General features: G+C 33.7%; 1 long non-coding RNA gene across 1 annotated transcript; it reads right to left on the bottom strand.

Annotated features, from left to right (window-relative positions):
* Positions 1–498: 498 nt before the first annotated feature.
* Positions 499–23,105, bottom strand: LOC141553225 (uncharacterized). The gene is made up of 2 exons (XR_012485328.1): positions 23,014–23,105; positions 499–1,060 (listed from the first exon to the last, which is right to left on the bottom strand). It is a non-coding gene; the product is annotated as an uncharacterized LOC141553225 (long non-coding RNA).
* Positions 23,106–26,551: the final 3,446 nt, after the last annotated feature.

The following is a 26,551-nucleotide window of genomic DNA, read 5'->3' as shown; positions in this document are numbered from 1 at the left end:
AGGCTACTTGAGCTTTGTGAATGCTTGAGCATTCAAGGTGAGACAGAGTCATGGTAAATGTAGTATGTCTAGTGTGTATGTGATACAACTAAGAGTAGCCACATATAAGTGTGGCAACTGAACATGTCCCTATCTTCCTCTTGTCAGCATTATAGCATGATATAAATTTAGAAAAAGAAATATTATTTTTCTTTTTTTATTAGATTTGTCAAAGCTGACAGAACATTGTGTCTATATAATTATCATTATCAACAATAGTATCTATGATTTTTATTTAAATTAATTTTCCCTTCATGAATTTAGGTGCTATCACATTTGGATATAATTTTAATATTTTTATTGACTTTAACAAATCTATTATCCTTTAAAGATAATGTAATTGCCTTGTTTATCTCTTTCATATGTTGAATTTGTTTTTATTTTTGTCTTGTAGCATGATCACATCTCCTTAAATTTTGGCTTTACTTGATGTATAATAAATTTTCTTCCAGCCCCTAATTTTTTTAAATATTTATTTTTTTATTTACAAAACATATTCATGGGTAATTTTTCAACATTGCCCTTTCAAAACCATGTGTTCCAACTTTTCCTCTCCTTCCCCAAACCCCCTACCCTAGATGGTAGGTCCAAAACCTGCTAAATATGTTAAAGTATTTCTAAACCCAATACATTTATATTTATACAGTTATCTTGCTGCATAAGAAAAATCAGATCTAGAAAGAAAGAAAAAACCTGAGAAGGAAAACAAAAATGCAAACAGACAAAAACAGAAAGAGTGAAAATGCTATGTTGTGGTCCACATTCATTTCCCATAGTTCTCTCTCTCTCTTTAGGTGTAGCTTCATTACATTGCTTCCATCAGAGTTGATCATCATATAAACTTGTTGTTATCGTGTATAATGATCTCCTGGTTCTGCTCGTTTCATTTAGTGTCAATTTATGTAAGTCTCTCCAGACTTTTCAGAAATCATCCTGCCGATCCTTTCTTACAGAACAATAATATTCCATAACATTCATATACCATAACTTTTTCAGCCAGTCTCTAATTGATGAGCATCCCCTAATGTAAAAAAAAAAGAGAGAGAAATATTAGAAAATTTTGAGAATGGGAGCCCTCAGTCACTGGGATTGCTATTGATCTTTTCCTTTATGTTAATTATGACATGTTCATAGGGTTAGACTTTATAATGCACCTAATGCCTTCCTCACAAGTATTCCAATATGGAGTGAACAATAACATTATCCCCCCCCCCCCCCCCTGAGGCTGGGGTTAAGTGACTTGCCCAGAGTCACACAGCTAGTAAGTATTAAGTGTCTGAGACCAGATTTGAACTCGGGTCCTCCTGAATTCAGGGCTGGTGCTCTATCCACTGCACTACCTCGCTGCCCCCAATAACATTAATTTTAAAACCAAATTCTAAATACAGCACATCAGACTTGTTGACAGCTAAGCATGGTTCCAGGTTTCTGTTTCCAAAGAAAAATGCCCTAAAAGGCACTTACTAACAACGATATTTAAGCAATCTTGGCTCCTCTTAGAAAATAGGACCTTTCTAAATGATTTATTCATTCACTCAAACATTAGTACTGAAAGTACAAATCATGTACTTTTAATCAGATCAACTCTTCAGCAAGATATATGTAATGTTGTAACTTATTCTTAATGATACAATCATCTTGTAATATTCCACAGCAATCACGTAAATATAGCACTAGTGAGTGGTATTGAAAGGGGCAGAACTGAATTTTATCCAGACTTGGTCTAATTTTTTTCTTCCTTTCCTTTCTCATTTTCTTAGACATTTAAATAGCTAGCCCTGTTACAACAGCAACCTTGCTTTTATCCCCTGCACAACATTATACCCCTTTTTCATTTTTTTTTTAATGGAATTTAAATAAAGTTAAAAGTTATTAATACAATCACAATAGCTCAGAACCCCTGTTAGAAAAAACTACCATTCAGACAGAATCTTGGCTTCTTGTCCTAATTTTAAATTTGGCTAATTCCTGGCCTCTTTAGGTCTGTGGCAAAAATCAAGATATAGGAAATATTTAGGTAAAAGAAGTTAATGCAATGTTTTACAGATTTTTTTTTTTTTTTTTTTGATGAACAGAAACAGGGAGAGGAAGTTAGGAAAAGAGCACACCTTGGGGGAAAAACTATGCTCTATCCTTGAACAGGTGAATATTAGTTTTAGCTTCATCTAAATCCTCTGTCCTGAGATGTTTTCAAAGCCCAATGACCCACCTCAATCTTTCCCTTCTCTGCCAAAATTCAGCCTGCATTTTAGTTTCTCTTTTTGATTTCTCCATTTTAGTTACCTTTTTAACTATTGTCCCTATGCCCCCAAATCTTTCTAGCTTGGATTACTAGACCCCAGGGGGAGTTTGGGATGCTGTCTCTTCATTGTTGCTGCTGATGCTGATCCATTCATTTCTCTCAATTGGTATCTTGTAGATAGTGTGTGTCCGTTTAAGACTAGTTATAATTTAAGATAGTTTAAAAATGGTGCCCAAATTAGTTTTAGTGTGGAGAGGATCTTCTTGTTCCTCTAAACTACAAAATACCAATATACTAGTCAGTTCTCAAACCCCTATAATATATATTTTTTAAATAAATGGAATCTGAGCATAGCCAAATACTTCTTATATATCCATTTCTTTCACTTTATATCCTACAAAGAGAGAGAGAAAAACTCATCTCTACCAACCTAGTGTCATTTACAATTCACTTTGATATTGTACTGGACTTATAACCTTGCAAATCCCTAGCCAATATCAGTGGTGTTCCTATATGGTAAAATAATGTGTTGGAGAATATTGTTGTTAAAAAATAATTTCCCTTATCTCATTTTCTAATGAATTTTCTACTTTTAAGGCCTCTAACTTTTCATAAAAGAAGGGCTTAATCTCTAATTTTACATCTCCTTGTGATAGCTTTTTGTTAAAAGTCAAGTGGAGATATCTTCTCGAGCATTCCTGATAATTAGTTAACAAATTGATTAATCAGAATGGAACTCAAGGATAGTATATGCTATATTATATTACCATAGAATTCTTCTTATGAGTTTTGCCCTCTTTTCACTCGTGAGCATATTCAAGATAAATTAACAAAAAGATAATTATTTAATAAACCATAATTCTGGTTAACAAGAAACTGCCAATCAGCTTGGCTTCCTGATTTTTTTTTTAAACAATTGAAAACATTAACCTATAGAATCAATTTTTAAAATACTTATAACAATGTTGTTTTCCTCAGAGAAGAGAAATGATAGCTGAAACCTAGCAAGTGGGTGAAAGTCTCCTGGGAGAGTAAATAAAGAGATGAGGGCCAGGAATAGAACCCTGGGGAAATGATATAATTGAAAAGGGTGAATTGGATCTAATGGAAGATAAGACAGAAAGGATCTAGAAAACGAATTAACAAGGAAAAGAAATCAAGTGATGTAATGCTATAGTATAAACCTAGAGTGAAGAACCTTTGGCCCGAGGGTGAGATCCATCTTATCACTTAATTCTATCAGGCCTAGAGCAAATATTTCTAAAAATATAGGCATGTCAATGGAGCTTCTTCTTTTTCAAAATGACATTTTAAGTGCACCCAATCTATCATTGCTGTAACTTATTAAAATGTGCTGATGGTAAGGTAGGTGTCAGTTTAATGTTTGTGTTGTCCTGGCAACCAGAAATAATATTTCAGTCTTGTATATGGCCTTCAGTGGTTGCTTTTTGTAATCGTGCATGGTCCATAAACTGTTTTTCCCCTATGGAATCAGTGGTCTATGATATAATTAGTGGTCTGTGATATAAATTGGTTTCCCACTCTTATTATACAACTGAGTTGAAATCAGTAAAGAGAAAGGGGAAGGAACAAGTATTTATATAGCACCTATTATATGCCAGTCATTGTGCTAAGTGCTTTACAAAAATTAGGTTATTTGGTCCTCACATAGCTAGTAAGTCTTGGAGGCCACATTTGAACTTAGATCTTCCTAACTGAAAGCTCAGTGCAACTATGCCCTTAAGAAAAATAATGTCTGATCTTGCCCATCTCACTGAGATGGTTTGAGAATGTGTGAAGGCAAATCTGAAATTACTTTGCACATATGGAAGGCAAGTACAAACATTCTAAATGGCACTGTTAATATAAATATAAATTTTAGCTTCACTTATTTGTACTCCTGAAATTGAATGCTGTTTTATTCATTTCATTCTACATTCAACAAACTAGGTTTCAGAAGCCCAAAAACAATATATATAGTCAAAAATAGAGATCTTTATTGCAATCTTATAGAGAAGCCTTTATCTAGCTGCTCTTATGCTGGAGTGGGAAGGCAAACAGAATGTTGATGCATCCTTATCCCTTTCTTCATTACTTCCCTCCCTCACTATCTCATTGCTCTGTTGGAAGAAAATGAAAAAAATCTACCAAGAATTGTCATGCACACAGAAATCTATAATGCTGCCTTGTCACTACCTCAGGCTCATTCATTTCATTTCATCTCACTATTGTTTATCAAAATCATTTCAGCTTATTCTTGATTGATCATGATATAGGCTATGATTATATAATTTACTACATTCATATCTTTCCAGTACTGAACCAACAAATTTGAAGTAAAATTCTATTTCTGACAAGTTACTGGTCATTTTTGTTGATGGGCATATGAATATCAAATATGAACATTTCTAAGACACTTGGGACTTTGAGAGAGATTGAAGTACTGAGGAAAAACCTGAATTTGGATGAGAAGACCTAGAAGGAAAGCCTCGCTCTGCCATATTCTACTTATGTAACCTTGGATCACTCATTTAACTCTATATGCTTCACTTACTTTATCTGTAAAATGAAAGGGATGGACTAGTGTTTGGACACCAGCTAGGTGAAACCTATCAAACCCATCTCAGAATAATGTTTTTAAATGAATAAAACAAAATGTATAGGGCTACTAAGAAAACAAATTACATTGCAGTAAATGTCATTTATCCCATTCAGATACATAGACTCTCATGAAACCTATCTACAGATTTCCTTCTGGGCCCATGGGTCCCAAGATAAGAAACCCTGGACTAAGTGATCTTAAGGTCCCTTACTCCTCTAAATTCTGTAAATGATTTACAGAAGTAGGCCTAAATCCCATAAAGGTATATTAACCTGCCTTTCCTGATAGACAATAAACTCCTTCAGGGCAAGAACCAAGTTTTATGTTCCTTCAGAATTTATTGTTTCTCACATGGGACTAAGCAAGGACACTTTTAATCTCCCAGTTCTGTTTTGTATTTTCTCCACAAACAAAATAAAACAAAATAACATAGTGAGTCTCTCCCCAAACAAAATAACCAGGTCTTGGCCTGATCAGCTCTGTTAATGGATGATTTGAATTGCTGATGGTCTCATATCTCCCAAGGAAATTATGCATTTTATACTGTTTTATCCTGGCCTAGAAACTAGGGCTATATGCCTAAGCTTTGCATTAATCTCTCCAAATAGCAAAAAGGGCACATAAATGTAATCAAGTATAGGAAAGCAATAGGGGACTAGGAAAGGGACTGAGAACTTCCAGAAGACCCAGGGCTTCCCATGTTAGACAAGATCTACAAATGATTCTTTCATCATAATTTTATTAGAAAATAGTACTCCACATTTCAGGAGTTTGTCCAAACTGCTTTAAGAAGCCAGTACAGGCTGTACCATCTGCAGATTATAAGGCAATCGGTCCTTAACACAACTAACTCCCCAGTAACCAGCAGCAGCCTTCACCACTCATTTGAGATAATTTGATAGTTCCAACCAGACACCAGTCTGTCTCTACTCATGAGGTTGTTTTGATAGGTTTTGGAATATGTTTCCATGGAAGCAACTGGGGCCTTTGACTATCAATGGGCACATTTCATTCTCACACTTACTGAAGTCCTTTACATGTCCTAGACAGACATTAGGAATACAAACTCATTAGCATACAAGATACTCTGATTTCCATATCTCTAGTTCCTAACCATATCCTTTTGTGATTGTTTAATTTGTTCTTTGGAGGAATTCCAATTCTAAAATTCTTTGCTTCTAATACTTATTATAAATCGAGCAATAATGAAGTCGATTTTGTTTACTTGTCCAAAAAGACTTGGTTTTTTATTGGAAAATCTCACGTGAGAGCAACTTTAGCAGCTGCTGACCTTTCACCAGAAATGTTTGGATGAGAGACCTCCTTTGGGTAAAAATTCTGATAGTTCAACAGATCTCTGAGAACCAGATGGGAAATATGTGAACTATTATTTATTGGTCATTCAAGTCGTATGAGAGCTAGAATTCAAGCAAATAACACTAAGGTCTTATGCTGCTTGAAAGCACCTTTGCTAGGCTATTCTTATTATAGGAGTTGGAGCAGTTGCCTATTATTCAGCTCACAGGGTAGCTAGAAGTCCTGGAATCTCAACAGGCAGCCAGATGAATTATTCTAACCCCTGACCCGGAGGGCTTTAGTGTCTGATTAAAAACTAAATCTGTCCTTGACCAGATGCAGCATCTTTTATTAGAAATTAATCTTTCCCAAAGTTCAGGACATTGGTTTTAAATCAAATGTTTCCATGGGTTTCTAAGTCCCCAGCATGGGCCTTCACCTTTTAGGCCTTTGGCCAAACCTCTTCAACTTTCAGGGAAGTTGCTTTGCAAGAAAGTGATGTCCTAATCTGTTCTGATAACAAAGTTCAACAGAGAACTGATGTCTATTTTTAAAGATGGCTAAGACTGGAAAGGCCAGTAGTTGAGTGCTAAGTGAATCACAGTTAATAAAGTAGAAAATGTTTTTTGTTTTTTTTTCAAGTAAGTAGAAAATTTTATGAAGAAAAATGTGTTTAGCATCTTTGGAAATGAAGAAATCATGTCATTATCTAAGAATAATGAGTAATGTATAGGAGAACAAGATTTTTTTTTTTTGTATTTAGTATTTTGGAAATCATTCTCTTTATTCAAACACATGTATTTATTCTCTGTTTCCATTCTACTGCAATACAGACAATTTACAAGAAGAGAACTTATCCCCTCATTTTATGGAGGAGAAAACTGAGGCAAGTATAATCAAGTGACTTACACAAGATTACTTAGCAGTACCAGTGTGTACTTAATATTGGTTGACAAGTTAAGTTTGTCCCAAAGTAATCATTAAATTTGCCTGCATGGCACAAAGTGAAGAGAAAATTGAAAATCTGGCAACTATGTGCCTAATTTGATTAGTTTAAAATGGAAATGTAATTATTCAGATTCCCAAATGGTTTTCTGTTAAGAATTTATTATTTTTATTTGTATAATGTGACTTTACCCTCTCCTTAATCCCATATACATGTTTGCTCTGAGACTTTAATTTTCCAAATTGCCATATATACTGCCAAAAATTACTACATGATTACTAAATGTCTACTTTATCTTGTTAGATAGATACATTCTTTATATGATTAGTCTTCTACTTTTTTACCACTTAAAATCAAATTAATGTGAATATCTGCTCTCCCCAAAGAAAATATGTAAATATAAGAAAATGTACATCTATGTGTGAACATATAAAACATAAATGTGTGAACATATAAATAACATGGATTTTCATAGGATGTATGAAGGCTGTCATAATGTCAAAACTTGGAAATTTTGTTTATTCAGTCATTTTAAACATGTCCAACTCTTCATGACTCTATTTGAGATTTTCTTGGCAAAGATAATTGATTTCCCATTTCCTTTTCCAGTTTATTTTACAGATGAGAAAACTGAGGCAAATAGAGTTAAGTGATTTGCAGAGTCAAACAGCAGGTAAGATTTGAAGCCAGATTTGAATTCAGGAAGATGAGACTTCTTTACCCCAGGCCTGACATTTTATTCATTGCCCCACCTAGCCTTCCAAACTTCATAACACCAACATGGTTTCTCAATATCTCACCAATAGAAATTCTATTATAATTTCCATTCTTCCCAGACAACACAGTTTCTCATTCTGTGCCTTTACCGTAAAACTTCAACCCAAATTGCTCTGGCTCTTTGTTTCCTGATTTCCTTCAAGACAATTAAATACTATCTTCTACAGGAGAGCTTTCATGCTCCTCTCAGTTGCTAATTGCTCACTTTCTCAGATTATATTCCTTCTATTCTGTATAGATCTTACACATTTTTTTTTATATTGACAAGGAATTCTTGTCTAACGGGATAACCCAGTTAGAAGATGAGTTCCTTGAGATCAGGGATACTTTTGCCTCCTTTATAATTTTTTTTCATAGTCCCTGGTACATTGAAAAAGCTTAATAAATGTTTATTGACCAACTTTGAGCTTGCAGATATACTTTTGGATGTATTGGTCCTACCATTTTGATATGAAAATACTAAGAAGCCAGTTTGAATAGGTTATCAGTAGGAACACAAAAAAAACCCCAGACAATATAATAAAAGTTTCTCTAGTTTTTTTTATTTGTTTGTTTTTTGCTGAGGCAATTGGGGTTAAGTAACTTGCCCAGGGTCACATAGCTAGAAAGTGTTAAGTGTCTGAAATCAGATTTGAATTCAGGTCCTCCTGACTTCAGGGCTGTTCTATTCATTGCTCCACCTAGCTTCTCCTCTCTAGTGGTTTTAATAACATTATCTGTAGAGTAATTATATTAATTAATTATATTATATTATTTAATCTGATCTTAGCTAAAAACCAAAAAAAAAAACCAAAAAAAACCCAATAACTTTACTAATAAAATTTAGCAGTAGCATCATATCCAGCCATTTTCAATCTTTTTAATGTTGAACCATTTATAAAACTGAAATTGCTAACCAAAACATTTCATACAAAGCAATGGCATAAATGGCATAATTACATAAACATTTTCAATGCAACAATTATAAAATAAGAACCATAGATAATGTTTATAGGGCTTGGTGAACACATCTGCATATGTGCTTCATAAATTTCAGGCACCAATAACTTTTCCAATCTGTATTTTGAGTTTTTAAAAATTAGCTGCTTAAGATGGTTTTCCTTATTATGTTATGCATAGACATTTGGCCATGAGAGAGTCTAATTGCAAGTTATTGATGTAGCAGTAAGTATTTGAAATATATAGGAAAAGGGGTAGAGGTCTTTGTGTTATTTAGTATCTCAAAGGTTGTTCTCTAAGTGAATTAATTGGAATCTAGGAATGTTACCAAGAGCTGGAAATACAAATGGAAAATTTAAATATTCCCTGACCTCTATGAATTTAAATTCTAACTCAATTGACAACTTTTATTAGATAGTAGTGGTCAGGGACAGGGATTTTGTTCTGACGAGTCACAGTGATAGTGAGTTGGTCCATGGGGCAGAAAGAATGGTAATACTTCTACAGAAGTAGAAGGTATAAAGTAATAGGGATGCTTATACATGTCCAATCGTAGGGAAGGTAGCAAGATAGCCTAGGTGAATAGATGAATGGCATATGAAAGTCTAGTCTGGGCTACTACCTATGGGGAATTGGGTGAATTTGTGCTTATTCACCAATCATGACAACTCAGTTTTAGGTCCCTTTCTAAAACTGAATGGATTGACTGACTCAAAAACTAAAGATATGATTTCTGGAAGTTTGGTCAAGAACGTAAAATTCTTGACAACTACAGGGAAAGATGCCTGTGACAGAGTCTGGATAAGATGTGAAAAATTAACTGTTAAAATTCTTAGAAGAATTTTACATTAGAATAAGGAAAAAACCAATCATTCATGTAATTTCAATTCCACAAACACTTATTGACACCTCTTATGTGTAAGGCACTGTGTAATGGGGAATGCATATATCAGTAACACAATCCCTATCCTTAATGAAATGGCAGTCTAGTATGGAAGATGATTTGTTTGCATATACCTAAAATATAAAATATTTATATAATACAAAATACATTATAAAGTAAGCAAAGTACAAGTGCTACTTGAAAGATCAAAGGAGAGAGAAGAAGATCTCATTAATCATGTTTGGGCATTAAAGTTCTATAGCAAATTCTCATCTGCCAACACAAAGTGATCAAACATAGATGTAATGAGGTTAGAAGCATAAAAACAAATATTAATATTTAAAATGATATATAAGAACAAATATAAAGTTTTCTGGCATTTAAAGTTCTTTATAATCTGGCCACTCCTAACCTTTTCAGTCTTCTTACAGTTCATTCTCTCTATACATAAATCTATAATCCAGCTACATGTTTTTCACACAATACCCCATCTTCCATCTTCCATCTCTCTTATTTGTACTGACTGTCCTCCCTTCCTCTTCATTCTTACCTCTTAGCCTCCTTATGATTCAACTCAAATCTCACCTTCTATTGGAGACCTTTCTCAGTCGTCCACTCTCCCTCCCCACCCACTGCCTTCTCTCTATAATTCTTTTCTTTTTCTTTAATTGTCATCCCTCAAACAACTCAGCTAAAATGTTGTTGTTTGTCTTAATTTTTTTCTTTTTGAGGTAGGAAGATGGTGCAATGGATAGAGAACCAAGTGTATAACCAGCAAGTCCTGAGTTCAAAATCAATTGATTCTCTCTTTAATAATATTTAAGGGAAGGATGGCTGATTAAAGTACATCTAACCAATTAGATCTCTTCAGCTCACTTAATGAAATTACAGAACATAAAGGGAAGATAACAGATACAAAGAGTTAAGATTTTATTCCTTTCAAAGTTGGAGTCATTGAGTTTTGTAAAGATTACATTCCTCTCAGGTCTTTACTGAATCATTTTGCGTCTTGTATGAGACTTTAAGTAGCTCACACTCTGAATGACCTAACTGCCAAATTTTGGAGGGTATTAACTTGGGAGTGGTCCATCGATAGATTGCACCGAAAGGATAATGAAGTGGTTAATTTTGGTGCATCTCTAAAATTTTCATCAATTAACTTAATGGAGAGGCTATACACTTCTGGTCAAAGTGTCACTTACAGCTCTTTAAAAAGTAAGCTAGCCAGCTCTTTACATGGACTCTAAGGGGTCAAGAAATCAGGGATCAGACAATCATTGAGATTAATCTGTCAGTTAAGAGAGTCTTCTCTAGCACTTGAGAAGAAAACCAGCTATGAAGAAAGAACCCAGCTCATGAGAGAGAATTCCTGCTTCCATTGCATTTTGTTTCTCTTCAAAAATGCAATAGGCTAGAACTGGAAAGGGAACTTTCCACAATAGACAATGACATCTGGTATTACCCAGTAAGAAATACATTGCACAAAAGAGTGTAGCCCCAGAAGTCTGGCTATGTTCATCAGGAATGTTACACTTGGATCAGTTTCAAAGTTTAGAATATTTAACAAAATTAAAATGCTCTTCAAAAGAATTTTTTGATAATTGTTAATGATGTTCAACTTTAGAAGTAAATAATGCTTGATACATAGCTAAATGGTAGCCTGCATTATGCAGAATGTAGAATTAGTTATGGTGCGTACATGTACACATACACACCCCAAAAGGTATTGCTGAGTTCATAAATAACTCTTTTCTATGGCCAACACAGGGGCAAGTAAAAATAGGTTCCTTGGAGATAATGACTACTTTGTATCTGTATCTCCCCAAAGTACTTGAAACATAGTAAACCCTTAATTAATGTTTATTGATTGATTTATATACTAAAAATTCTGCCATCTAGGGAAATAGCACAAATAGCACTTTCAAAATAACTTTTTAAAGACAAATTCAGTGAGGGGACAGGATTAAAGGATGGAAGCTGGAATTTGCCCTAGTATTTAGCTGTTAGTTATTTTTAGTCATTCTAGGAGAAGGAAGATTCTTTCTAATAGCTTCCTATTTTAATTAACTATTCTTGCTCACTTGGAGCTAAACTCATTTTTTTTTTCTGTCTGCCTGAGTACAAAGGCTATACAAAGTCCTGATTACCATGCTTTGGTTGTGGTTCTGAGAGCAAAGAAAACGCATTTACTTCAACAACATTATGAAATAACTACTATGGGCAAAACACTCTATATAGCTTGATTGTGCATATTTGTTTGCTTGCTCTCTCCCTTCATCAGATTGTGAACTTCTTCAGGGTAAGAACTATCTTTTGCTTCTTTTTGTATCCTGTGTTTAGTACAGTGTCTGGCCAACATTAGACACTTAATAAATGCTTATTACTACCATAACTGCTCTTTTACACTCAGAGATAAAATAACATATGTCCCCTGATGAGTAATAGTAAGAAGAGCCAGAAGACCTAAGTTAGAATAACTAGTAGTCCAATAAGAGCTACCTGCCATCTCACAATCTAAATGATTTCTAAGGTCTCTTCCATCTCAACACCTTAAAATAGAGGCACAAAGAACTGTATTATGCTGGAAGGTTCTATCCTTACCTCTGCGTCTTAGGACCCCTACAATTCTTCAAATATCATCTCAAGTACAACCTTCTACATGAGATCTTTCCTTATATCTCCAATGGCTAGTGCTTTCCTTCACCATAAATGCAAAAAAATGCATTTATATTATTCATATTTTATATTACCTATATGTTTCTTTGACCAAACATAAGCTCCTTTGGCTGGGGACCATTTTATTTTTGTCTTTATATTCTCAGTGCTTAGCACAGTGCCTGATTAATAAAAGTTTGATAAATATTTGCTTGATTTAATTTTTGTTTTTGCTATCTTTTAAAAATAATACCTTTTTATTTTTCAAAATGCATGCAAAGATTGTTTTTAACATTCATCCATGCAAAACCTTGTGTTCCAAATTTTTCTTCCTCTCTCCCTGCATCCCCCCTCTGCTAGAAAGGAAGTAATCCAATATAGGTTAAACATGTGCGATTATTCTAAAAATATGTCTATGTTTATCATGCTGCACAAGAAAAATCAGATCAAAAAAATAAAAAAAGGAAAAAGTGAGAAAGAAAAAAAAAAACAAGCAAACAATAACAACAAAATTTTCACAAAAAGGTGAAAATACTATGTTGTAATCCACATTCAGTCCCCATAATCCTCTCTCTTTCCATCACAAGTCTTTTACAATTTGGCTGAATCACCTCCTTGTTGAAAAGAGCCACGTCCATCAAAGTTGATGATCACATAATTTTGCTGTTGCTGTGTACAATGATCTCCTGGTTCTGCTCATTTAACTTAGCATCAGTTCATGTAAGTCTCTCCAGGACTTTCTGAAATCATCCTGCTTTTCGTTTCTTACAGAACAATAATATTCCATCACATTCATATACCACAACTATTCAGCCATTCTCCAACTGATGGGTATCCACTCAGTTTCCAGTTTCTTTCCAGTCCAAAAAGGGCTGCCACAAACATTTTTGCACCTATGGGTCCCTTTCTTTCATTTAAGATCTCTTTGGGATACAGGCCCACTAGAAACATTACTGGATCAAAAGATATACACAGTTTTATAGCCCTTGGGGCATAGTTCCAAATTACTCTCCAGAATGGTGGATCAGTTCACAACTCCACCAATTATGTATTCATGTCCTGATTTTCCCTCATCCTCTCTAACCTGTATCATTATTTTTTCCTGTCATTTTAACCAGTCTGAAAGGTATGAAGTAATACCTCAGAACTATCTTAATTTGCATTTCTCTATTCAAATGGTTATTTAGAGAATTTTTATATGACTAAAATGGTGTTAATTTCCTCTGAATATCTGTTTATATCCTTTGAGAATTTATGAATTGGAGAATGATTTATGTTCTTATAAATTTGAGTCAATTCTTTATATATTTTAGAAATGAGGCCTTTCTCAGAACCATTGGATATAAAAAATATTCCCAGTTTTCTGCTTCTCTTATAAATTTGTCTGTATTGGTTTTGTTTCTACAAAAACTTTAAAATTTAATATTACCAACATTACTCATTTTGCATTTCATAATGTTCTCTAGTTCTTTTTTGGATGTAAATTCCTTTCTTCTCCACAGATCTAAGAGATAAATCATCCCTTATTCTCCTGATTTGCTTATAGTACCACTCTTTATGTCTAAATCATGAAGCTATTCCTACCTTATCTTGTTATGGGATGTTTAATGTTGGTCAATACTTAGTTTCTGCCATATTATTTTCCAATTTTCTCAGCAATTTTTGTCAAATAGTAAATTCTTACCCCAGAATCTAGAGTTTGGGGGGTTAGCAAACATTAGATTACTGTAGTCATTGAGTATTGTGTCTTAGGAACCTAACCAATTCCATTGGTTCACTAATCTATTTCTTAACCAGTAATAAATAGTTTCAATGACTGCTACTTTATAATGTAGTTTTAGGTCTGATACAGCTAGGCCATCTTTTTTGTTTGTTTGTTTGTTTGTTTGTTTTTTTGTTTTGTTTTGTTTTGTTTTGTTTTGTTTTTCATTAATTCCTTTGAAATTTTTTACCTTTTATTCTTCCAGATGAAGTTTATTATTATTTTTTTAGCTCTATAAAGTAATTTCTTGGCAGTTTGATTGGCATGGCACAGAATAACTAGATTAATTTAGGTAGAATTGTCATTTTTATTATATTAGCCCGTCCTATCCATGGGAACTTAACAGTCTTCCACTTCTTTAGATCTAACTTTATTTGTGTGAAAATAAAATTTTTGTAATTTTATTCATATTTTTGTATTTATATTGAATTCATATAGTTCCTGACTTTGTCTTGGCAGATAGAGTACCAAAAATGTATATTATTTACAGGTATTTTAAATAGAATATTTCTTTCTATCTCTTGCTGCTAGACTTTGTTGTTAACATATAGAAATGTCAATGATTTATGTGGTTTTGTTTTATATCCTGCCACTTTGCTAAAGTTTTTAATTTTTCTAGTAGTCTTTTAGTTGATTCTCTAGGATTCTTTAAGTATACATTCATATCATCTGGAAAGAATAATAAGTTTGTTTTCTGATTACTCTAATTCTTTTAATTTCTTTTTCTTCTCTTCTTGGTAAAACTAACATTTCTAACACAATACTGAATTGTAATGATGATAGTGGGCAACCTTGTTTCATCTCTGATTTTATTGGGAATGGTTCTATTATATCTTCATTACATACAGTGTTTGCTAATAGTTTAGATAAAAGCTACTTATCATTTTAAGGAAAACTCCATTTATTCCTATGCTCTCCAGTGTTTTTAATAGGAATGGGTGTTATATTTTGTCAACTGTTTTTTTTTTGCATCTATTAAGATAATCATATGATTTCTGTTAGTTTGGTTATTAATATGGTCAATGATGCTAATAGTTTACCTGATATTGAAGCAGCCCTGCCTTCTTGCTATAAATCCTACTTGGTCATAGTATATCATTTTGGTGATAAATTGCTATTATCTCTTTGCTAATATTTTATTTAAGATTTTTACATCCATTTTCATTAAGGAAATTGTCTATAATTTTCTTTCTTTGTTTTGATCCTTTCTGCTTTAGGTATCAGCACCATATCTGTGTAATAAAAGGAATTTGGTAGTACTCTTTCTTCCCCTATTTTTTCCAAATAGTTACTTATTGCTTTATTGATTGGTATAAAATGTATTCAAATAATCATGATTAAAAGTGCTGACTATAAAAAAACAAGAATGCCTACTCCTTGGCTCTCAAAAATATTAGGATTGGCCAGGGAGGAGATTTTTAAATGGTTTGGTGGAGGACAGAAGAGCTGCCCATTCAAGACTCTCAAAATAGGCCTGCTCCTACAGAAGAATAATTAGCTCCCAAAACCTTTGACCCACACTCCCACTCTCAATTACTCACACTAACATGGCTTTACCTCTGATTTTGCTTTGCCTCTCAGATAACCAATTAAAGCCTTGTTCCTGAAGAATGGATTCTCATTCATCAAGTTCTTGCAATTACCACTCTCTAATGCTTCCTTCTATCCATGGCAGATGCCTGAAGGTGCTACCATTATTTTTTAATCCATTATCCCTTCAAATTCCAGGTGCTTTTTTTAATATGATAACCTTTCATACTTGTATTCCATGGATCTCTGGAAAATGTTGTGGGGACTTGTACATAAAGGGTACATAACTGATTCCCAATTAGTAACATATTTTTACCTTTACAAATATTAATTTTAAAAGGCTGCATGTAATCGAGAAGATTTATATTGTGTGACCCCCACTTGCTATGACATGGTGTTAGGAAGTCTCTTAGTAATTAAAAATACTTGGTATAAGGATATAATAATCACAGCTTGATGAGACTATGGACTGCTGTACCTTTTTTCAAAAAACTTAAAAGTACTTTGTAGATATTTTAGAATTACAGGAATGAGAAATTCTCTGCTGGATATGCTAGTGGTCCAAGGCATTCTCACCCATTTTTCAGATAAGAAATTAAACTATTTACTGAAGGTCACATGGTGAGCAAGTGGTTAAGACTGTAATCAAGGCAATTAGGAGAAATATTTTTAGAGTGAACATTAGACTGTGAGACATGAGTTGTATCATACAATCTATTCAACTTTAGAGTTATATACCTTTAAAAACAGAGCAAAGACCCACTAAAATTAAAGAACCTGAGATATCTGAAAATTATTCTTTTTTATCCTCTGTTTAATTTCCAAGGCTATCTGATATGGTATTCTCTCAAATTCAATTTGTGTTTGTTCAATATTTGATTCCATGAGATATAAATATCATGTAATCATAATTAAAATGAAAATGCTCTTATAAATTATGTTGAATGGTTTGAGAATAAAGATAAAAATATGAAAGTATAGAACAATCTATTCTTTTTAAAGTCCTACATTACTTGGTAGCACTCCTATTCAGTGTTCACAACATACATTATATTATAGTTATTTCTGTATAGAATTTAAGTATTATAAAGTACCTCCTAGACCTACTAATCCAGCCAAGCTGAGAAAGTCCTTTATATAATATTTCTGAAAAGTGATCATTGAAGAATTTCATGTAAAGGATATTTTATCACTCTCATCTCACATCAATCTCCCAATGGCAACTCAAGAACATCATACTTGACTGAAGGAAAATAAATGAGGCCATTTGATGAAAACTCCTTCATCTCCTCTCTCAACTCACATCCCATCTACTATCATACAACATTATCTCTTCCTTCACTCCAGTATCTGATGATGAAGATGATGATGATGATGACAGCCAAGACTAACTTCTCTACATATATTTTCAATCCCGTCTTCTTCAGCTTTCCCCCCTTTTTTTCTTTCTTTTTTTCCTTTCTTTCTTTTTTTTTTCTTTCTTTCCTTCCTTCCTTCTCTCTCTTTCCCTCTCTGTCTTTATCTATTTCTCTCTTTCCTTCTTCCCACTCTCCTCTATGTGTATTTTCTCTCTTGTCTTCAGTATCTCCCTATAGCCTCTTTCACTATTATCTAGAAACATGCCCATAGTTACCTTATTTTTAAAAACAAACAACTTGCATCATATTTTCATCCTTGATACCTATTATCATTCTTATATTTATCCTTTTTTCTGATAAATTCCTTAAAATTGTATCTATGTTATCCATCTATCTATATATTATATGTTATATGTATGTATATATATATATATATTATACATATATATATATATATATATATATATATATATATATATATATATATATATATACCTCTTCATCTCTTCTTTCACTCCCTTCTTAATCCTCTGCTATCTTGATTCCAACCTCATCATTCAACTGAAACCATTTTCTCCATAGTTACCACTGAATTCTTAATTGCCCAATCCAAAGGTCTTTTCTCAACCCTCATATTTCTTGAAATATGCAAATTCGGCAATATTTATCATCTTTACCTTTTATATAGTCTCTCCTCTCTGGACTTTCATTACAATTCTTTTCCAGTGTAGTTTTTATATGACTAAGACAAATTAGGTGGAACAATCAGTAAAAACAATAGACTTAACAATAGGAAGATGTGAGTACAGATTCTGCTTCAGACACTTACTAACTGGCCCCGGACAAGTGGCTCATAATCTCTTAGTCTCAGTTTCTTCATCTGTAAAATGAGACTAATAATAACATCTTATCTCATGGGATTATTATGAAGATTAAATATGTTCACATATGTATAATTCTTTATAAGCCAAATGTATGAAAACAGTCATTCCTTCACAAAAATTTATCTATAGTTGCTCCACAATTGACTTAAAGATGTAGAGAATGTGTACAAGATCCCATGGTGTGTATTGTCTGCTGATCATTTGAAAAGTTTTTTGGCAAAATAGTTAAAAACAGTAAGATCCCACAAAGTATCTGCTATACATATATTAGAATCATTTAAGATTTCTTTGTTCAATGGGGTTTTGATTAGCAATATCAAAGAGAATATAAAACAATGAGATGTATATTCCCTATATATTTGCCGCTATCATGGAGGATGCTGTAGGCAAAGTTCAGATGGAAGAAGGATTCCCTCTAGATGATGAAGTTTTCTTTTTGTTTTCTTCTTAATTTAAATTTATTTTATTTTTAAAAAGAATAAGAAAAAAGAAAAACAGAAAAGGAATACAAAACAAAAGACAGCATTGTCAGGTACAGAGCAAAATATTACAATAAATTATTAGTTCAAGAAAGTATATATACATATGTATTAGAAAAATTATATTCATGTCTGTCCATCTTTTCTTCTTTGTAAATTGTCTTTTTTGTTTTCTGCTGCACACCCTTTTTACTTTATTCTTTTTCCTCTTTTCATCTCATCTCTACTCCAAGAAGGTTTTAATTAAGAAAAGATACATTTATGTATATATACATATGTAGAAATATACACACATATCTCTTTCCTATTCCTGTTGATTCTGCTTTAATTCTGTTCCATAGCTTGTCTTGCTATTATTTAATCCCCCCCCCCCACGCAAGGATCCTTCCCTTGTCTTCTTCCCTCACCCTTTGCTTTCCCATCTGCCCATCCCTCCTCCATTATTTCTTTAGAGATTGTATACAGTGCAATACTCTTCATGATATACATGTAATTTTGCTTATTTGACCCATTCCTGAAGTGAGTAGGCTTTCAGAACTCTCAGCCCTCCTGCTCTCCCAATGCCTCTGTGTCTATTCTTCCCCTGCACCTCATTTGTATAACATCATTACTATTTTTGTCTTAACTCTGCCCCAATCTTTCTTTTTAACTATCCTATTGTTGATGTCAATCTTAAACATATGGCACACATTTCCCATATAAAAAAAAAAAAAAAACAAAGCATTTATCCATGTTGAGTTCCTTGAAATTAATTTTTGATATTCCCTCTTATATTTTAAATTTTCTATTAAATTCAGGTTTGGTTGATAGAATGTCCTGAAAATCTGCAGGTTCATTGAATGTTCATTTTTTTTCTTATTCAATATTATAGATAATTTTGCTGGACATAATATTTTTAGCCATAGGCGCAGTTCTTTTGATTGTTGGTAAATATGAGTCTAGGACCTGCAGTCTTTTATTGTGGCTGCTAAGTTCTGCACAGTTCTAATTGTTGCTCCAGCATATTTGAAATGTTTTTTTTTTTCCTTGCAAAATTATCTATTTGGGGGTTTTGAAATTTGGCAATAATATTCCTATGTGTTTTCCACAAGGGACCTTATTGAGATGGTGATTGATATATTTTTTTCTATTTCTACTTTTCTTTCTTCTATTTCTTTTTTTCATTCTTACTTCTTCTTCTACTTCTTTCTTCTTTCTTTCTTTCTTCTATTTTTCTATTCTTTCTTCTACTTCTATTTCTACCTTCCTTTCATGTTCTATCACCCCAGGACAATTTTCTTGGATTATTTCTCGCACTATTGTGTCAAGATTCTTTGATCACAACTTTCAGGCAGTCCAATTATTCTTATATCTTCTCTTCTTTATCTCTTCTCCAGATGTGTCATTTTTCTTAAAATTTTTATAAGAGGCTTATATTTTTCTTTAAATATTCTGATCTATTTTTTTATTCTTTATAATGTTTTATTATTTTTAGTCTCTTGTAGCTTCACTGTATTTCCTTTGCCCAACTCTAATTTTCAAAAAGCTATTTTCATCTTTGAGACTCTGTATCTACTTTTCTAATTGATTAACTTTTTTTCATAACCATTTTTCCTGGATGCGTTTTTTAAATTTTTAAAATTTTTTTCCTCAATGTCTCTAATTAATAACCTGAATACTGACCTACTCACCAAATGTTAAACAAACTAGAAGGCTTCTACCATGTTCCCTTTAACCTTTTTATAGAGAACTTAAGGGAGAACATAAACATCAATGGCACAAGATAAGAAATCATGGATGAGTTGTGATTTTTATCAATGGTATATCCATGTTGATGAGATTATGGACTCATCCATCAAGAGACATAATTCCTGTGTAATTTAATAATTTTATTAATGACTCCTGAATGCTTATAAACAAAAAATAATAATAAAATAAAATATAAACATTAATGCTTAATAATAAAATTTAGCCCTCTCTCTCTTAGACCCACACAATCATGGTAGCAGGCTCATAGTGCATGTGCCCATTAGAAGAGGGGTGTTGCCAAGGATGACTGTCAATTTTGATTGGTTAACAATTAATGAAAGAATGATATTATATTGAGGTGTTCAACTTGAACTTTGAATATGTAATTTACTTCTAAGTTACCACAGCTGAGGGGTACCTATTCAAATAATTTATCCCCAACCCAAGCCTAAGCAGAAGGAAGTTTCACCTTAGATTAGAAGTCTGATCCAGTTGGATAGAGTAGCAATACCCAGAATGGGAAGAATGTTAATCCTATCTTCCATCAACCCTATTTTTGAGAGATTGGATAAGGAAATAGGATGGGATTGGGGGGGAGGGGAGAGAAGCTGGGATCTCCCAAAATTTAATAATTGGTTACTAATATATGAGAGAAATGATTGTTTCTCTCAGTTTATAACAAATGCTAGTTTTTCTAGATAATAAATGATGAGAAACAGTATATCCTTATTTTGAAAGAGCTTCACAAAGCATCAAAGATAAGCCACTTCTCCTGTACCTTCACCATAAGAAGATCTCATCTATAGCCTTTAGATGATAAATCATCCTTTGTTGTTATTAATGTTAATGTTAAGAACCATGCCCTTATGACAAATGAATATAAGAATTAGAGCAACAAGCGCCTTTAGCATTTCAGCCCAGTTGCTAAAATTGGGGGTGTGTGGAATTGTGAGTTATTATCTCTCTTCCAGATGAACTGAATACCTGACTTAGTTTTCATTCTCTTGCTGTGCATCTCTGTAAGAAGCACAGATAACAGAAAATTCCAGGAAGCCTTCAACAATTTGATATTTATTGATAATGAACAAATCCATCAAAATTATTCATCTGGTTGGCATTTGTAGAATGTACATGTCTCACATGGTGATTTTAATAACACTTAAAGTTCTTCTATAATAGGTGCAGAATTCCAATCTATTCATATCAAACAAGTTTCTGCTGATGTGTTATTCACATCTGTCTTTTCTTAAGACTGCAATTCATATTTTTTTTTATTCATTGGATTTAATCCTAAATAAATTTGGGTTAGAAATAAACAAAATCTCACTCTCCAAACACAAAAAAATCAGAATACCTCAAAATAGCTCTTACTTCATAAGCATGGCTCTTAATTTTATAATGCTTTTATGGTTGAAAGACAAAATATGCTATTTTTTTCCCTGGTGATGTTTCTGAAAGGCCTGCCTCTTTAAGAAGAATGGAATTTGGCGAGTAAGGTTTGATGTATTAAACTTGGGAACAACAAGCCACCATCCAAGGGATAACCCAGTTTCAGTCTTGGAACTAAGCCTTTGCCTTATCTCATTGCTTTGTTCTCAATTCCAGTGACTTAATCCTATCAATAGCCATGCAAGATTATTTCCTCCATTCCATAGATGAGAAAAATGAGACTTAAAGAGGTGAAGTCACTTGAATAAGATCCCAGGGCAGGAAATGCTGCTTAATCATTCTATCAATAATCCAACCCAGTCTGAATGCATCCATTTCTGGTTCTACTACACTGGCATAACAACTGCCTCTCTCAGATTCTCAAGTGTCAGCTTCTTCCTTGTCCCTTGGCAAGGACTGTATTTATTTTCAATCCTGGTTCAGCAATTGTACTGCTCTTTGCCTTATAAATGAACATACTAGCTACTTCTGATTACCAATGACCTGACCATTAACAGTGTCTTGACACCAACTGACTAAAGGTTAGGCTGTGAGCTCTTTGAAAGCATAGACTGATGCTTTTTTTTTTTTTAATATCCACAGAAGTTAGTCCAGTATCTGGCACATAGTAGGAGATTAATATTAATAAATGCTAGTTGGGTGAACATTACAAATCACTTAATTTTTTTTTTCCTTAAAGACCATTTGAGACACTTTTACTAACCTATAAAATCTCTAGCACTAGGTTTCTTTAATTATCTGATTAAATACAATAACTTATCTAATGATTTTATACCCCTATTTTCTATTAAGCCATCTTTTCTGTTTTTTGTTTGGAATCATTTTCAGGCAATAGGAATAAAAGTCCTCCACTAACATGTGTCCTTGTTTTTTACATGGCTGATTAAGAAAGGTCATGCTGGTGATTCCTTAGATTTATGAGGTACTTTACATGCATTTTCTCATTTCACCATGAAGGCAGCCTAGTACAGTGGAAAGCCATGGAACTAAGGTCACTCAAATTCAACTTGTGCCACCGATTACCTGTGTAATCTAGGATAGATCACAAACATTCTAGGTCTATTTTCTCTTCTATAAAGTGTTAGGGTTAGATTAAATGGTTCCCCCCTAGATTAGTTGCTCTTAAATTCCCTCCCAGCTCTCAATACATAATCCTATGACTAGCCCTTCAATGTAGGTGGTAAAATTATTATTATTCCCAATGCATCAATGGGGAAAGCAAGGTCCATTTAGGATACATGCACATAAAAGTAAATATAATAATCATACACAAAATAATATTGTAAGGAGATTCAAAATGGTGGAATAAAGAAAGATCTTGCATTGGGGGATTAAGTAGTAAAACTGTTATTCAAATTCTAGTCTTTACTCCAAGATCAGTGCTATTTTTATAATACCATAAAAGTTATACTCCTATACTTTGTTAGTGTTGGAGTGCAATTACCTTTTAGAAACAGAAAGGTTTTCCTGGATCATTCAAAGCTGGAATTACCTGGGTTCCCACTACATTCTCAGAGAACAGCTTGCAAAGCCCCAGGGACTGTGGTAACCAGAAATCACATAAGAAGTCCCATCCTGGGCTTGTCTATTTATAAGCTACTTGACTACTATAATAATCTCCCGTCAACAGGAGACAGTTCCTATTGCATGTACGCAAGTGTCCTCTTCTCATTACCCTATGGCAGTCCCATTTTGTGGATTTTAATGGATTTCTCAAACTTGTCTGAAATCTGGCAGCTGAGACTAAAGGAGAGGTGACAGGGCTCATAGGAATGGATATTCCCTCTCATCCTTTTCACTTAGGAGAGAATGACTGCATTACGTGAGCTAACAACTAGGAGTTAGCATACATTTAAGAATCAGTTTAATGTTGTTACAAGTTTATTTGATCACCAAGTTTAATCTGACATTTCTAATAGGATGCATAATCATTATTGTGCTGCACAGTAATTAGGCATATGTGGTAAACAGTTCATATAAGTGATGGTAACTGGTATTAGTTTTATGCAATCAAAACAAGTATTACTGGGGGACAAGAGTGATCTTAAAGTGGAGGGGGTGTGGAGGGAGAAATAAGAAAAATTTGTCATTCTCCCTTTGTAGAAACAGACTGGAGCAAATTGCTTGGCTTCTCTCTCCCAGATCCTCGCCTAAGGCTAGAGTTCTGACTGTAGGTTTAATTTTAGGGAAGCATGCAGAATGCCTTTAAAACAAATCATTTCCAGGCTCCCACTGTCAATTTTGCCTCAATTCTCAGGAGTAAGGAATTGATCAATTTTTAGGCTGTAGGCTCCCAGAAAACCTAGGTCATGGGGGCTTGAGACCAAAGGAATATAAAGGTGAACTTCTTACATCCTCATTGGTTATAAATCTGGAATTCTTCAGAACAGCTTTTTCTGTTCCCACTCCACTCCAACTTTACTCCTCACATTCCATCAAGCTATTTTTCTTCTCCCAAGGCCATATGATACAGAAAAATAAAAATAAGAAAAATGTGAATAGAATCTTTCACAATTGTCCTCCCAGATGACCAAGTCCACAGTCTTAGAATCATTCTTGCTCACTCCCCATAATCAATAATATGCCAATTCTTACCAATTCTACTTTTGTAGCACAAAAGACATCACTCATTAGCTATCATCACTCTATTGAGAAAATTCTAATTCTGGGTTCCAGGTGACAAAGGTCAAAAAATAATAAAAACCCCAAAATTAATTAAAGTATAACTAATAGGTCCAAGCATGTGGCATGAAGTAGAGATTCACAGTATCATAGATAATTTTCCTTTGGTATTGTTATTATATTGTTCAATCATATTTTTCAGTTGTGCCTGACTCTACATGACTCATTTTGAATGTTAATTGGCAAAAATACTGGATTGGTTCATAATTTTCTTCTCCAGCTCATTTTACAAATGAGGAAACTAAGCCAAACGTGGTTTAAGTAGCTTGCCCAAAGCCTCACAGCTAATAGTGTCTGAAGTTGGATTTGAATTCAGGTCTTCCTGATTCCAGGCCCAGTGCTCAATCCACTGCATCACTAAAGTGCCCCCTTCTAAGTATGTGGAATTTCTTTTTGCTTTTGTTTTTAAATTCAAAATTTTAAAAATTCAAATATATGGCATATTGCCAGAATAAATGGTCACCTATATGGTCAACTCTAGAAAGGTCTCCTGATATCAAATAGCCTCCAAATTCTGACTGGCACTTAGAACTGAACTCAAATTAGTAAATTTTGGTACTTTTTTGTGCTAGAAATTGAAATTCCTTTAGTAAGGCAATATGAAGTTGGAAGATACCTCAGAAATCATCTAATTCATGGCAGAAATGGAGGCCTGTGGAGGTCAAAGACAAATCTTTCAATCTTGGAGGAAGAAATACTGAGAATTAAATTCATGTTCCATATTTCAGTCAAAAGAGCCTACTTTCAGATTCTCATACACATTATATAAGTCCATGCCTTTGTATAAGTTGCTCCCATTCCTGGGAATACCCTCCTCCTCACCTTTGCCCCTTACAATTTTAACTTTTTTTTCACAATTCAGCTTGTGTGACCTCCTATACAAGCCTTTCTTAATTCTATCAATTGACTGTCACTGCCTTTCCCATGAAATTACTCTGTGTATCTGTGTGTGTCCGTATATGTGTATTGTCCCAAAGCCCCAAATCCCAAAGTCCATTGACATAGGACTTTTTCCTAATTGATGGAAAAAATGTCCCATGACTTCATTGGTAGGGAACATAATTGATAAGAGTGAGAGAGGAGAAATTCAGGCTCTTCCTGCTTTTGGATAATAGAAATCTCAGAAGGTTCAGTCTATTCAATTCTGCAGTTGCTTCAGGCACTTTTGGCTCCCAACTTCAAGAGAAAAAAAAAAAAATCACAACCATACTCCATACTGTGAAGAGAGAAGAAGAAGACTCTGGGAAGAAGACAACATGAGAGAAACTAGCAGTCACCATTATGTCTGTAGCCCCAGCTTGCTAATGTAGATACTTCAGGGAATTTCCCTTTGGATGAGACCTGGGATTCTGTCTCTTGGTTGAGCTGAGCTGATTTTGCTCCCAATGGGAGAACACACACACACACATACACACACACGCAAAAATTCTGTTTTGCTAACAACCTGGATAAATAAATTTCTTTGCTATCTGCTATGTATGTATTCTTTACCGAAACTGGTATTGGTGGGAAAGGAGTCAAATCTTGGATATAAAGTTTTGGTTCAAAAGGCTATCAAACAGTGCATATCCTTTGACCCAGCAATGTCTCTACTGGGCCTATATCCCAAAGAAATCATAAAAAAAGGAAAAGGACTCACAAGTACAAAAATGTTTATAGCAGCCCTTTTAGTAGTGGCCAGAAATTGGAAACTGAGTGGATTCCCATCAGTTGGAGAATGGCTGAATAAATTATAGTATATAAATGTTATGGAATGTTATTATTATATCCAAAACGATCAGCAAGATGATTTCAGAGACCTGGAGAGATTTATATGGACTGATGCTAAGTGAAGTGAGTAGAACACTATATAACAAGAAGATTATAAAATGATCAATTCTGATGGGCATGGCTCTTTTCAAAAGTGAGGTGATTCAGGCCAGTTCCAAGAGTCTTGTGGTGGAGAGAGTCATCTGCGCCCAAAGAGAGACTGTGGGAAGTGAATATGGATCACAAAATAGTATTTTCACTTTTCTGTTGTTTGCTTGCATTTTGCTTTCTGTTTTTTGTCCTTTTTGATCTGATTTTTCTTGAATAGCATAATTGTGGAAATATATATTGAAGAATTTCAAACTAAAAAAAAGTTTAGTTTTATCCTAAAAATCTTCTAGATTAATATTATTTAATAGAGCAAACAGATATAATTCTAGCCCAGTTCTCCCTTTCTTTAAGGAGAACAGAGGGTTAAGCCTCGATCTTAGCTCCCCCTCTTAGCAGGAATTAAAATCTCCTTTGAAGAAGGAAGGGGGAAGACACTGGAT

Source organism: Sminthopsis crassicaudata, chromosome 2 (assembly GCF_048593235.1).
Source record: "Sminthopsis crassicaudata isolate SCR6 chromosome 2, ASM4859323v1, whole genome shotgun sequence".
Taxonomy (NCBI): domain Eukaryota; kingdom Metazoa; phylum Chordata; class Mammalia; order Dasyuromorphia; family Dasyuridae; genus Sminthopsis; species Sminthopsis crassicaudata.
Note: the sequence above shows the minus strand (reverse complement) of the source record. Positions and strands in the feature narration are given on the sequence as shown.